The sequence below is a fragment of the Vitis riparia genome, chromosome 13 (assembly GCF_004353265.1).
Source record: "Vitis riparia cultivar Riparia Gloire de Montpellier isolate 1030 chromosome 13, EGFV_Vit.rip_1.0, whole genome shotgun sequence".
Taxonomy (NCBI): Eukaryota; Viridiplantae; Streptophyta; class Magnoliopsida; order Vitales; family Vitaceae; genus Vitis; species Vitis riparia.
Genome location: NC_048443.1, coordinates 12,422,688 through 12,435,335, shown reverse-complemented (window position 1 = coordinate 12,435,335; position 12,648 = coordinate 12,422,688). Strand labels below are relative to the sequence as shown.

The following is a 12,648-nucleotide window of genomic DNA, read 5'->3' as shown; positions in this document are numbered from 1 at the left end:
TGAAAAAACTGAGGAAGCTGTAGGCGAGGCTGTTGGAATAGTAAATATCAAGAAGACAACTGAGAAAATAGAGGAAGAGCCTGCTCAAAGGCTTAAAACTGATGAAGTTGCTGAAAAGGAACCAATTAGAAAGGATACTACAGAGGTTGAGAAAGAATTTATGGTTGAAACTGATGCATACCCAACTGTGGACAGAATTATGAGCAGAATTTTGAAGCATTTGGAAGGCATATCTGGCAGTTTTGGCTCACAAGGGGAAGCTACTGTTGTTGATTCTAGTACACCCTAGTGTTGCCAACTGAGCCAGTGATATTCGCCCAATCTGTGTTGAGGAAATCTGAGGAGCTACAACCTCCAAGAATTCAATTTCTAAGAATAAATCAAGAAAGGCAGCTTCAAAAAGAAAAGCTAAAAAGCCTCAACCCGAAAGAAGAATCAACCAAAGGAAGAAGACTTTATATTGAAACCAATCAGAATATGATTTTACAACGGATGAAGACAGTTGAAAGAAGAAGAACCCAGACGAATTATTTCTTCTAGGGAGATATAATTGAAGCTCAGAAGAAGAAATTTTCTATGTCGGATGAAGACATTTCTGAGCTGATGGATCTGTTACAACATGAAGCTTCAAAGTCTAAGCAGCAACTTCCAAATCTAGCCCTAGGAAGTCAAAGGTGCAAATGATTGTGGACTTTTTCGAGAAAAGGAAGGAAAGGGTAAAGGTGTTGAATTTAAAGAGGGAGGATGCATACAAAGAGCAAACCAGTAGGTAAGATAAGGAAAAAGCTACTAAAATACAAGTCTTAGAATTTAAACAGCAAAAGGAGCCGATAAGCAAAGATTTGGGAAATTCTCAGAAGTCAGAATATAGAAGGAAAATGACCTGAAGTCTCGAGACAACTGATTCTGAAGCCCAAGAACAGCAGGTTATGGAACTGGAAAGCACAAAAAATAAGATAGGAATAGAAGAGGTGCATATAAGTTCGAACTCTGAAAAAGAGTCCATTCAGCAGTCTAGAGGAGACCTCTACCTCCTCCTGATCTTTCCTTAATGCCCATACAGGTGAGAGATCAAAATGTGGGATGTATATGCTGATGCTAGGAAATGGCTTGTGGTGGTTGAACAACCAAATGAGGAAGAGAAAGTTGAAGAACCTGAACAGAAATCAGAGGATTCATCAAACCAACCTTCCTCACCCTCCATTAGCTCTGAAGGCAGTGAGGACCCATATGAAGACAAATATTATCATCCAAGGAGGTGCTGAAGCTGATCCACCAGAATATGAGGAGCCTGACATCCCAGAGTTTATCTTACCTGGATCTCAAGATTCCATTCCCCCTTAAAGTCCTTACTTTTATCCTAAATATGAATGAGCTTAAAACAGAGTTCCAGGACAGGGTGGTCATGAGGCAAGCCTCAATATTGAAGATTTGATGAAGAATCAAAGGGCAGCAAGTGGAGCTCAGTAACTTATCTACTATTCAAGTAAGGAGGCCTTACAGTTGCTTGACCTTGCTTATCCTGGACTGGCAGGAGCTTTTTAACCAAGATATGGTAATCATCAGAGACCTAGGAGGGAAGAGGTTCATGACTGAAGTGGATAGAAGAAGCTATGAGTTGACCACAAAAGACATTGCCTTTGTTAAGCATATTCCATTCCAGATTTTCCAGATGCAGACAGGAGGCCAAGAGTCAAGCCTTACAGCATGAGGTAGGTGGCATATAATTTTGTTCCCCAGCTACTACAAAGGATGGAGGCCAAGTCAGAAATATATAATGAATTTCAACTTGCCTGAATGTGGCTCCAACACCTATTCCTCACCCATAACTTCTACCCATATGGCTCCAGCAAGGTCAGAAAGGAGACTAGCTTAAGGCTATTGCACCACATGCTCAAAGGAGAACATCTCACCTTCCCCAAGGTGATCTTTGAAGCTATGGTTAGCTGCATGACTGTATACCGAGAGGGCCTCAAATAGATGCTTGGATCTAAAGTTGCCATTTTCAAGACTGATCACTCAGCTGCTAATCATGTGGGAACACCCTGTCTTTGAGCCAGATGAGGAATATTGCTCTACAGAAGATGGTGGTCCAGATGCATTGGATATGAAGCTTATTTTAAGGAGATGCAACAAAAGAGAGAGGTGGGAGTGAAACAACAGATGACAACCATGGACTATCTAGTCATAGCAAATTTTAGATCACATATTGGAGCATCAGATGAGGATACTGAAAAAAAAAAGAAGGGTCAGATTGTGAACTGGAATGCTCCATTTGGGGTAAATTTTCATATTTTCTTTTAGTTTTAGTGGACTGAGTCTATTTACTCTTCTTATTCCCAATTTTCTATTTTGGAGACAATGCAAAAGCTGGTGGGGAGTGGAAAGACTGAAGAAGGTCAGTCAGTTTCTTTTTGTTTATTTTGTTAGTCTAGCTTTTGTTTACTTATATTCTCTTTCAGTTCCAGTTCGTTTTAATCATTAGTCAGCTTATTTTCTGTGTGTTCACTATGTTTTGAGTCAGTTTTCAGTTGTTAGTAGAGTTGAATCAGTTTCAGCTAGCTTGACCTTGTAGTCGGTAGTAAGAAGAGTCTTGAGGGAGGATCAAACTCTTAACTTGGGCCTCCTGCCCTCATTGGTAAGTGTAGTCCCAGTTATCTCATTAGCAACTTCTATTCCTTAAAAATGAGGCTGAATAGGGCTGAATGAGGAGTAAGGGATAGTTCTTGAACATCTGAGGACCTGTTTGGGAATGTTTTCAAAATCAGTTATCGAAAACAGTTTTTAAGAACAGTTGTAAAAAATAATTCTATGATGTTTTTAAAAAAGCTTTGTTTGAAAACTTGGAATGTTTTTAACTTATTTCTATATTTCCAAATATTTCATAAAAATAGATTTTATTTTTTTTGAAACAACACAAGAAAATAAATTAAAATAATTAAAATATATTTTACAAAATACCCTATTTTTAGAACAAGTTCTCAAAATACCCTGTTTTTTTTGGTCTGGAAAACAGTTTTCTTAAAAAGTTTCTAAACAGACTCTAAGAGTTCTTGAAATCTAATGGTTCTACCATTCTTCCTTACACGCAATGTGTAGTCTACTCCATTGTTCTAAACTACTAAGTTAGACTTTTATCAGGTGGGAAAGACTTCAAATAAGCTGTCATTAGTTTTAGGAATAAGAAATAATCAGCCACTTGGATCCTAACCGAGTGTCAAGGCCTCTTCTCCATAGGCAAGAGTTGTAGTTCTCCTCCAAAGGGGAGAATCTGAAGTGTGCAGCTAGGTGGTCTGCTTTTATTCTTTTGAGGCTTGGTAATAAGAAAATCAAGAAAATGAGAAAAGTCGAAAAGAAAGAAAAGAAAGAAAAGAAAGAAAAGGAAAAGAGAAGAAAGAAATAAAAAAGCAGCAAAATAAAGCTTCAAGTACCAAAGTTAAGTGTCAACTAAGCAACATTAAAGCTAGGGAGTAATCCAAATTAACAGGAGAGAGGTACAGAAGACCTTGAAGGTGCTCTAGGCCAAGCAAGAAAATTTGAAGGCCCTCCTAAGCTTAGTTTTATGAGCTAAAAGAGGTGTCTAAGGGGTAAATTAGCACCAATACATATTAAAAGGAAAAGTAACCATTACCAGGTCTTGAAACTATACATCTATTTTTGCTGCCATGAAATTGAGCTAGTTTGTTCTAAGGATTTATCTTAGTTTGAGCCCTTTTCTTGTTGTTTTGCGTTTAGTTGTTGAGGGACTAGCAACAAGCTGGTGGGGGATGGTGACAAGGACCCAAACTCAGCACTCTAATGGGGCTTATTGAGCTCACTTAAGTGTGTTTGAGGTGCTTATGACTTATCCATTGAGAGTCTGTTTTTAGTGCCTTAGTTTTTGTGTTTGAATTGTTTCCTTGTTAATTTCAGGTTTTGGGAGCTATTTTTGGTGAAAATATTTATGACTGAGGTACCATGGGAGCTTCCAAGAAGGTCAGAGGGAGAAGGAATAGAAGAATTGATGCAAAAATGAAGGAATTTGGAGTTGGTGGACTGCACAAAAGCTCTACATTTGCATACACACACACACTCACTCACTTAAGCCTGCACAAGGATTTTAGGTAAGCACAAGGGAGTGCACACAGAGGAACCCAAGACGTTGCATATGCAGAGGCTTTTGCATACAAATCCCCAATGCATATGGCCTAGGCACACCACTTCCTGCACATGGACTCTGCTCAAAGCAACATCAGCACACTCTCTGCCCATTAAACCGTCATACTCAAGTTTTGCACATAAACTCAAGCTCAGCAATCATGCGCACAAGTCCTCTACGAAGCAAGCTAACACAAGTCTATGCATATGTCTGCACAACTCACTTAAGCATTCCTCTATGCATAACTTCAAGTCCTATCAAGCCACTCACAAGTCTGTGTACGCAGACATATAAATTCTTTGGTCATTAATACACTCCCAAGGCATTGAGATTTAAGCTCACATGTGGCAAGGGACACCTTTTCTGCACTCCAAGGCAGCATCTCCATGTGGCATTTGGATTCCAAAAATAGTTATACTGGCATCAATGACAGACAGCTAGTTATCTATTCTGGTCATTGAGGAGAGTCAAGATCTAATATGGAGAGAATTCTCATCATTGAGAATGAAACATCTTTTGGATCATCTTCTATCATCAATTGTTCAACACTGCCATTACTTCTACCTTCAGCGTTGAGGACTTTCAGTTTTGTTTTGTTTCTTCATTTTGTTTTGAATATGAGATTTGGGTTGTAAGAAACAATTTCAATGTCTTGTTTACTTCTGTATTTGAAAAGCAATTTTAATTTTCTGTTTCTAATCTTTTAGGACGGTTCATTACAGTTTTTCCAGTTTTAATTCTTTGTGAAATTCCATGTCTCTTTTCTTTTATTTTACTATTTTGTTACTCCTTTTAATTTAAACATAAGTAGCTAAATCCCTTAAGGCACCAAAGGTTGGGTTAAGCTAAGGCAAACCATTCCTTAGATAAGTCCTCCAATGGTTTACTTGCTTATGTTAAGTTCAGGAGAATCCTAATTGGGGCAAATGCTTGTTGCACTGGTTGTGAGAGCCAAAAGTTAAGCAACCTTAGGAGCATTCCCTTAGACTGAGCACTTTATTTCTGGAACAGAATCAAGGTCTGAATCAAAGGCCAAAAGCACCGGTTCAGTGTCATTGTTTCTCCCCCAACCTTAGGCCAAATGCATCTTCTTGAGGAGGAGGGTCTGAGCTGAGGGTGATTTAATTTATAGATCTCTACTTTTGGTGTCTGATTTTCTTATTATTATTTGTTTTTAAAATTTCACCAAACTGGTTTTCAAGAATTTCCATAAATTTCCAAAACTGCCTCTATCTGCAAGCCATACATCTTGAATCACCTATTTCCCATACCTCTAACACTGAAATCCTTAGATCCCTGACCCCCCATATTCACCTCATGTATTACATCAAAGGTTCTTCAGACCTGAACACATGATCTGAGCACAAGCAGTCTTTTCTTATTCTTCTTTTTTACATTGGGCATCTTTACTTAAAATCCTCACAAACACTGAAGACGGGTCATGAAGAGCTGGCAAGTTTGAACCTTACAAGGCAAGTCATAAAGGAGACGTGAACAAAAAAAAAAAATGGTTTTTCTCTTGGTTTTTGCTACATTCCCATATAGAGTAGCATGTTACAGTATCTTAGTCAATCTAGTCATGTGTTAGGAAAGATGTTAAGGTTGGTCCAGCACCCAACAACTTAAGCTTTTTGGTCAATTAGTTATATAACATGATACCGAATTCATTATCTAGTAGCCTAAGATTTTAGCTCAATTAGGAGATTAACAAAAAACTTACTTTTACGTTTTCTACTTTTTATTTGTTTGTGTTTCCTGCATTTCTTCTCCCACTTCTATGCTTCATCTTACCAGACTAACAGTACCATTCATTTTGTGAATACTACCTTTGAGAAAATAATGTGATTTTTACTTACTGCTGCTGTTAGTTAATATTTCCAGCAGCTGCTAATTTCCAATATTTTAACTTTTTGTAGGAACCATATTTCTTGCATAAGAAAGAAGGAAAAAGAAGTACCTGGGCAAGGAAACCTCCCAATGCTGGTCCAATGATCAATCCTACGCCCCATGCTGTATTAATCTAAAATAAAATTAAAACTATCAGTGATGGATTTATGGTGGTGCTCAACACTTCTATGAACTCTTGATGAACATAAAGATACAGTGCTCACTGTTGACAGTCCTAAAGCTTGGTATTCTTCACGGAAAATTTCAGTTGCATATGCCTGATTAGGGAAGAAACTTGATCATGTTTGATGGGGAAATACATACAGAAAAAAAAAACCAATAAATTGAACCATAAGTCCAAGCATTTTAAGGCATTAATATAATGATCAAATGATCGTCCAAAAAGTCATAAGCAATAAAACAATACCATTATTGGTCCAAGTAAAGTACTCATACTTCCAAGAAGAAACCTTGAAGAGATGGCCATCCAGTAGTTTAAACTAAGGCCAAAAAGGGTGTTGAAAATAACCCTGAACCAAATAATCAGTATTTCTATGAGAAAATAGGTATATGACAATTGCAGAAAAATTCGAATTGAGATTTGTAGTTGAATGAAGGTTACTCACACTGAGGCAGTGCCTACTAATATAACAGGTTTTCGACCATATCGATCAGCCACCACTCCCCATAAAATAGATGTCAATGCTCGTCCAAACATATACGAAGCCCCTTCATATTAGAAAGGGGATTATCAAGACCATTTCAGTGCAACTAAAAGGAGAATATTAATGGACATATACATTTAAGATAGAAAAGATGTAAAGAAAATATATCACCTGCATAACCTGCATAGTAGCCAATGTCTTTCTCGGTTTTTGCTATATTGAAGTCCCTTATCTGCAGGTGGAAAGATTTATTTTAAAAGAAAGAAAGTAGAAATCCTATTCATTATATAGGGTGAATGTTGAATAACTTGAATCAATGGTTCGAAGGAAGAAGAGAAATAGGAATGTTACGTGATAAGAGTTCAACATAATATCTAACAAAATGGAAATATTGTTTAAGCATTGCTTGCACACATGCTCTAAAATCTCAACAATATGAACATCTTGATCATCAACCTATGTGAAGATGGGAATCTATTGGAGATTTCAATTTTCAGCAAAGTGGGATATTGTCAAAAAATTTGTTTAGACTGTCTAGAACACATGTTATCACTATGTTACGGGAGAACTTCCAACCTTTTCGGCATGGGGTGGCAGACAAAGCTTGGCGACCTTGTCATTATGTATGCATGCTTGCCAAGGAAACTTTGTTTTCAAAATTGTTGGTTTGAATTTGTTAAAGCAATTAGTCATCATACTTGAATAATAATGTCTCTCCTAGCAATGATTGTGCGGGAAGAATGTAGTTGAATTTGGCTTCCCTGAACGATAATGCGCATGAATTAGGACACTTAGCACATGCTAAGTTCTTTTCTTACCTTAAGAAAGAACCTTCTATTTTTCCCATGATTCAAAATACCACTAGAATATAAGCAAACACAAGTGTGTTAGGGAACTCATGTTCTTAAAATTGTTGAGAATAAAACAAGGTGAAGAGGGCGGGTGGGTATGAAAAATTCTCATGTCCATAATCTTGTCTAAATTTATTATTGGTACAAGAGTGAGAATTAATCTATATAAATGATAGCAGGTTAGGATGAGAGTGATCGTCCCAAACCCGTCCAGTTGTCATTCTTGTAAAGTCTCATTACTTGTATCTCAACGTCATGGACTTGTAGTTGATCTCATGGATATTACTAAATGATTTAGATTTCATCACACATTTAAACCGTGAGCATTAAAAGTTCTATATGGTGCAATATGAATAATAAGACATTAATTTAATTCTTCTTTTCATGAAAGTTCTCGGTTGGAAAACAAATGTGAAGTGAAGCAACTCCAAATACATACAAAGCTGACTAGTTACAACTTACAACATCATCCATGGCAGATAATAATTAGGAATTTCCAATGAGAATGCAGTACTCACCATGAAATAAAGGTACGGAAAAAGAGATGATATGGGCAACGCTGAAAATGGAAAGCAAACACCATTACCCAACAAATTATCAAATTCCAAAATGCATTTAGTTTAAAATTTCAAAAAAATAAAAATAAAAATAAAAATCTAACCCCTATTTGTGTAGCCAATTTTCTGTCTTTATTTTTAAAAAATTAGAAAATAAGTTGGAGAATATATTTGGATATTTAGGTTGAAGTTTTTTTGTTTTCATTTTCTATTTTTATTTTTTAAGAATAGTTTTTATTTAATTTTTTTTACATCTTCTATTTTCTAAAAATACCCTTATTAATTATATATTTATTAAAAAAATTATTAAAATGTTAAAATAACTAATAAAAAATAAAATAAAAAATTAATGAACAAATATAGTTTAATTATTTAATTATTTTTCATGTAAAAAAAAAGGGGTACCAAACAGAAGATTACAGTTTATGAACTCCTTTGTTAATTATATACATATTTTTTTATTTTACTATTAAAATAATTAATAAAAAAAAGAAAATAAAAATTAATCTACAAATACAATTTTATTATTTTCATCATTTTTCAAGCAAAAAATTTTAGTACCAAATAAGGTTTCCTAATTTTCATTTTTTTTAACATAATTTTCAATATTTTTAGTCAAAATTTAATTAAAAAAAATTGAAATTTTTTTCCAAACCAAATCCAATCTAATTCATTCAAATTATTTTTCATGTTATTTACTACTTACTGCAAATACATATGAAGTTAACATAATAGTGAGCTCCCACCATCGATGAAGGCTCAATGGAAGGAAGATGGTGGTATGAAAGTATTGTAGTATAATAATAGTAGTAAGAGAGAGTGTAGTTACCATTGCAGAGCACCACAATCCACACAAAAAACAGTTGTCTAACTGGTAAACCTCTCTGTGTGTCTTTAAGATGCTCCACTCTACATCCTGGGCATCCCCCATGGTAATCCTTCTTCAACAACACCTCTCTCTGCTCCTCCTCCATTTCCCTGTAAACAAAGTAGCTGTTGAAGGTGCAAACTTCAATGCTTAAAAGTAGATTTTAAAGTAGGTGACAAAATAAATTAAAACGTGGAGCCATTGGTTGAAATGACTACATGGTGTGGATTGATGAACAACATTACGCATCTTGAAAAAATAAAAAAGGACAAAGTGCATGTCTCCAGCTCGTGCTTTTGCGGAGAGAGGGTGGTCGTGATGATGAGGACGCGCACGAGACCCGGCCATCGGAAGAGTGGGGCCTCGAAGATTATGAGGACACAGCTCACACTGTAGTCGCATCTCGCTACACATCCATGTTCCCAAGGCCCTCTTGTTGAACGGGGACCATCATAAATGACATAATGACAAGCATCGGCACCAATAATTGGCAATCGTATGCATCAAGGGAAAATCACATCACATCAAATCAGTAACAGTCGTGGTTCAAAATATCAGCCGAGTCCGATACAACTCGACCGCCTCGAACCTTTCAACACAGAGCCCACTAAAAACCAATTAAACTTAGACCCCTCCATTGAGATTCTGAGTGGACTCGATCGAAATTACAAGTTCAATAGTTTAAGATCTAAATATTCTCAAATTAAACCAATTTTTTTTTCTCTTTTAAATCATAACAAAAGGCAACCAAAATTGAGAAATCTCTAATAACTATGAGAGATTCTCTTAAAAATAAATTTTTTTTCAAGACCCATAATTGTGAAGGATAAGAAGAAGAAAAAAGAAAGCTTCATGTTGGTGATGTAGTTGTGGTGACCAACCGGTAAGAAATATGTCACAACCCAAATTTCGGGCGACCCAAAATTTGGCCCGTGACCCCAGGTCAAAGGTTTGACCCTAAGGGTTTCTCTTATTCCACGCTGGCAGTCAACTAAAACACTCTAAAATTTTTATTTTTTTTTATTTTTATTTTTTTCAAACATCATTGCATTCCAAAATAAAATTTCATAAAAATCTCCTTAATCAAATTAAGGTCTTATTACATTATCCATAATTCACTTATTACAAGGTCTCAATACCACAAACACAATAAAAAAAATAAAACACATTCCACTAAACCGCTCCAGGGGTATCCTGAAGTCCTCCCTGTCCCACTTGTGGATCCTTAGGAGTGATATTTGCATCTAAAAATATATAAAAAGGAAGGGGTGAGCATTTCCACATTGCTCAGTAGGGTGCCTAACACCCAAAGGGTTAATGGGGGATTACTATATTTCAATAACCCAAACACAACAGTTTACCAATATAAATCAAGTCACACAATTTAACATATAACATTATACTCAATCCCACAACATTCAATCATTAAATGAATGCATACGAATGTGTGACACACAGTCATACAATGCATTATCGTTCTCGGGCTTTCATCGAAGGATACGCGTCCGCACCCAAATATACTCCCCATTCGGAGTATTCCCGAGGTAAACTTTTGGGTCTTTCACCCTAGGGATCTCTCTCCCTGCTTAATTCGCCTCCACAAGCTTTCACTTTTCATCTCTATTTTATTTTTTTCCATTTCATACACTTTTCACAATTTTTTTTTTCATACAACCATGATGCAAGTGAATGCCACAAACTCCAAAATTCCTCAATAATTTCTACAATTCCAATAATTCCAACATTCTCAATAACCCAATAAAATAAAATTTTCACCTTAAAATTCCCGAAAATACACCAACAAATTTTCAGAAATTCACACATCAATATACTTGAATTTATCTCACAATTTCAGAATTTTTCAATAATTTTAATAATTCCCAATATTTGAAAATAACTAATTTTCCACAATAAAATTACCGCAAATATTCCAATCAATTTTCAAAAATTCATAAATCACTAGATTTGAATTCTTGCCCTAATTCCGAAATTTTCCTATATTTCTAATAATTTTTAACAACCTAAAACGATTAATTATCAATTACAAAGAATTCCGAAAATTACAAAAAAAAAATCCAGAAACTCCCAAATCATTCCAGAAAGTTCACACAACATCAAAATTATCTACTTAACTTTCATAATTATCAGATTTATAAATTTTTTTCCAATGAAAAATACATTAAATTTGAGTTTTAGGGTTAGTTTTCCCCTACCACAAATCTAAGAAGTTGACCGTAAAAAATGAAATCAGCCACCATAAACTTGTTCCTCTAGTTGAATAAAGCACTTCCTCCGAATTTGGGCTGAAGCGGAGGTCGTTTGGCCGTCCAAACGGCCGGTCAAAGATCCGGCGAGTGACCAAATTTCTGCACAGTGCCCTTCTCTCTCTCTCGCCGCGTGCTTCATAAGGTGTCATGCCAATGCTAGATTGGTAATTGTTGTTATAAGCAAACTCTGCCAAAGGTAAGTAATCTGCCCAATTTCCTCCAAAATCCAAAACACAAGCCCTTAACATGTCTTCTAAGATTTGGATCACTCTCTCTGATTGACCATCTGTCTGAGGGTGAAAAGCGGTGCTAAAATTCAGTTGGGTGTCCAAAGCCCTTTGTAAACTCTGCCAAAATTGAGAAGTAAACTTAGGGTCCCTGTCAAACACTATAGATACAGGTATCCCATGCAATCTCACAATCTCCTATATATACAACTTAGCCAAAGAGTTCATGGAATCAGTAGTTTTCATGGCTAGAAAATGAGCTGACTTAGTAAGACGATCCACAATCACCCAAACTCCATTTTTCTTGCTTCTAGTTCTTGGCAACCCTATCACAAAGTCCATAGTGATATTATCCCACTTCCACTCAAGTATAGGTAAAGGTTGCAACAACCCTACAGGCCTCTGGTGTTCAGTCTTCACTTGCTAACAAATCTGACAGTTGGCTACAAACTGAGCAATATCTCTCTTCATCCCACTCCACCAAAAATGTCTCTTTAAGTCTTGATACATCTTGCTGTGGACCCGCATTTTTCACGTGCGCCCCCACTCGATCGGCGAGACTCGCTTTTTATTTGTGAAAAATTATGGAAAAAGTTAGAGTCGCCACTTATTTTATTTTTATTTTAAAGGGAAAATAAAACAAGAAAGAAAAACCCTAAAATATGACTCCATAATTTTTGGAAAAAACATGTCTTTGAAAAACCCGAGTCTAAGTCCGAGGATCAAGTTACCTATTGGGAAGGTACCTTTAAAAGGTAGCACCCCTCTAAGCCCTCTAAAGGTCTACTAACTAAGTTAAGGGGAATGTAGCAATTAATCGGTTTAATTATGGATACCTAAGTAGGCTAGGTGGTTTCAGAAAATAGCATGTCAAACAAGATCAAATCATAATAAAGGAAGGTTAGGATGCGTACCCGGACCGCTTCTCAAGCACTATCATAAAACATCGATGGTTAATTTAAATAATATATCATCCAACATGTATTTTATTAGAAATAATCAAACAATGAAACATGTATATCAGAACACTCAAGCATTATTAGACATAAGCATTATTTCACAATGACAAGCATATTCACAGAATTCAGAAAGTAGGTGATAGAGGACATACCTAGATAGTATAGATAATTTGTAACGTGCTTCCTCAAGTTGTAAGGGGTTAGATAACAAATAATAAAATATAGAAAT

At 35.9% G+C, this 12,648-nt stretch overlaps 1 pseudogene; it reads right to left on the bottom strand.

The window, feature by feature from the left end:
- Positions 1-11,852, bottom strand: part of LOC117927597 — a 28,524-nt pseudogene extending 16,672 nt beyond the window's left edge.
- Positions 11,853-12,648: the final 796 nt, after the last annotated feature.